This window comes from Etheostoma cragini, chromosome 16, assembly GCF_013103735.1.
Source record: "Etheostoma cragini isolate CJK2018 chromosome 16, CSU_Ecrag_1.0, whole genome shotgun sequence".
Lineage (NCBI taxonomy): Eukaryota > Metazoa > Chordata > Actinopteri > Perciformes > Percidae > Etheostoma > Etheostoma cragini.
The window spans coordinates 8665881-8669021 of NC_048422.1; positions in this window are offsets into that span (position 1 = coordinate 8665881).

Below are 3141 nucleotides of genomic sequence, written 5' to 3' on the forward strand. Positions count from 1 at the left end.
TTGAAAAAAGGGATAAAAAAGTCCTGGTATAACATGTTGAAAAAATTGACAAAAAAGTCATTGTGTAGTAAGTCAAAAAAATTAATAGTGTTCTATAGTATAGTACATGGAAGAAAAAGTCATAGTATAGTACGTTGAGAAAATTTATAAAAAAGATATAGTTTAGTATGTAGAAAAAATGATACACAAGTCATAGTATAGTATGTTGAAAAAAGTAACCCAAAGTCAAAGTGTAATATGTTTAAAAATGTCATTGTATCGTATGTCAAAAAATACAACAGTATAGTATATTGAAAAAACTGATAAAAAGTCAAGTACGTAGAAGAAAAGCAATAGTATAGTATGTTGAAAAAAGGGATGAAAAAGTCATATTATATTAAGTCATGGTATAGTGGTATATGGTATACATGGAAAAACAGTCATAGTATAGTATGTCACAAAGAATGATAAAAAGTTATAGTATAGTACATGGAAAAAACTCCTAGTATAGTATGTCAAATAATAAAAGAGCGTAAAACGTATAAAACGTAATGGTATAATACGTCAAAAACAGTGATAAAAAGTCATAGAATAGTGTGTGTTAAAAATCTATAAAAAAGCCATTGTATAGTATGTCAAGAAAAAGGGATAAAAACCTCATAGAATGGTATGTCAAAAAATGCATGGCATGGCATAGTATGTCGAAACAATTTATTAAAAAGTTACAGTATAGTATGTAGAAAAAGTGATACAACAGTCATTACATAGTATGTCGAAAAAAGTAACAAAAAGTAAAAGTATAGTATGTTAAAAAAAAGTCATAGTATAGTATGTCGAAAAATACAACAGTAAAGCATATTGAAAAAAGCGATACAAATTCATAGTATAGCATATGGAAGAAAAGCAATTGTGTGGTATGTTGAAAAAAGGGATAAAAAAGTCATATTATAATATGTCATGGGAAAAACGTCATAGTATAGTACATGTAAAAAAGTCATAGTATAGTATTTCAAAAAAATTATAAAAAGTCATCTTATACTACATGGAAAAAAGTCATAGTATAGTATATCAAAAAAATTTATAAAAATGATATAGTATAGTAAGTAGAAAATGTGTTTCAAAAGTTGTAGTATAGTATCTCGAAAAAAGTCACAAAAAGTCAAAGTAAAGTATGTCAAAAAAAGTCACTGTATAGTACATGGAAAAAAGGTCATAATATAGTATATCAAAAAAATTTATAAAAAAGATATGGTATAGTATGTGGAAAAAGTGTTACAAAATGTAACAAAAATGTATGATTTATGTATTATAGTATGTCAAAAAAGTAACAAAAAGTCAAAGTAAAGTATGTCAAAAAATGTCACAGTATAGTATGTTAAAAATTGCAATAGTATAACATATTGAAAAAACTGATAAAAAGTCATAGTATAGCACGTGGAAGAAAAGCAATAGTACAGTATGCTGAAAAAAGGGATAAAAAAGTCATAGTATAGCATGTCGAAAAGAGTAATAATATTCTATGTTAAAAAGAGTTATAAAAAAGTCATGGTCTAGTATGTTGAAAAAAGAATTTAAAAAATCATACTATACTATCAAATGCAATAGTATAGTATGTCTAAAACAGTGAGGAAAAAGTCATAGTATAGTATTTGTAAAAAATTTATTAAAAAACGTCATAGTATGATATGTCGAAAAAAATAATAGAAATCTATGTTGAAAAGAGTTGTAAAAAAGTCACTGTATAGTATGTTGAAAAAAAGTGACAAAAAGTCATAACAGTGTATGTCAAAAAAGTCATAGCATAGTATGTTGAAAAAAATGATAACAAATCATAGTATAGGACATGGGAAAAACAGTGCTATAGTATGTCAAATAAAGCAATAGAATTATATTTTGAAAAAAGTCATAGTATAGTACGTGCAAAAAGTGATAAAATACTCATAGTACAGCATGTCAAAAAATGCAATAGTTTAGCATGTCGAAAAAACTGATCAAAAATCGTAGTATAGTATGTCAAAAAAGGTAACAATAAGTCAAAGTAAAAAATTGCAATAGTATAGCATATTGTAAAAAATGATAAAATGTCACTGTATAGTACGTGGAAGAAAAGCATAGTATAGTATGTTGAAAAAAATGCTAAAAAAGTCAAAGTATAGTAAGTCAAAAAATGTAATTCTATTCTACGTTAAAAAGAGTTATCAACAAGTCATAGTTTAGTATGTTGAAAAAAAGTGACAAAAAGTCATATTATAGTATGTCAAAAAAGTCATAGTATAGTCTGTGGAAAAAGTTAGAAAAAAGTCATATGTTGAAAAAGGTGATAAAACGTAACAATACAGTATGTGGAAAAAAGTGATAAAAAAGTCATAGTATAGTATGTCGAAATATGCAATAGTATAGCATGTTAAAAAAGTGATAAAAAGTCATGGTTTAGTATTTGGAAAAAAGCAGCAGTATAGTATGTTGACAAAAGTGATAAAAAAGTCACAGTACTGTACAGTATGTCAAAACAAAGTGATAAAAAATCATAGTATAGTAGTCGAAAAAAGTCATAGTGTAGTATTTTGAAAAAAATTGATAAAAAGTCATAGTATATTATGTGGACAAAGTGAGAAAACAGTCGTATTATAGTATGTTGAAAAAAGTGATAAAAAAGTATTAGTGTAGTATGTCAAAAAATGCAATAGTATAGCATGTTGAAAAAATTGATAAAAAAGTCATAGTGTAGTATGTTAAAAAAATGATACAAAGGTCATAGTACAGTATGTCTAAAAGAGTGCTAGTATTCTATGTTAAAAAAGTTTTTGGTTTAGTATGCCGAAAAAAGTGAAAAGAATCATAGTTTAGTATGTCAAAAAAGTGATAAAAAGTCATATTATAGTATGTGTAAAATAATCATAAAAAGCCATACTATAGTATGTTGAAAAAGCTATAATATTCTATGTTGAAAAGAGTGATAAAAAAGTCACAGTATAGTATTTTGAAAAAAGTGACAAAAAGTAATATTATAGTATGTCAAAAAAGTCATAGCATAGTATGTCGAAAAAAATGATAAAACGTAATAGTATAGTAAGTCAAAAAAAATGATAAAAAGTCACAGTATAGTATGTCGAAAAATGTATACAAAAGATATAATATAGTATGTAGAAAAAGTGATACAAA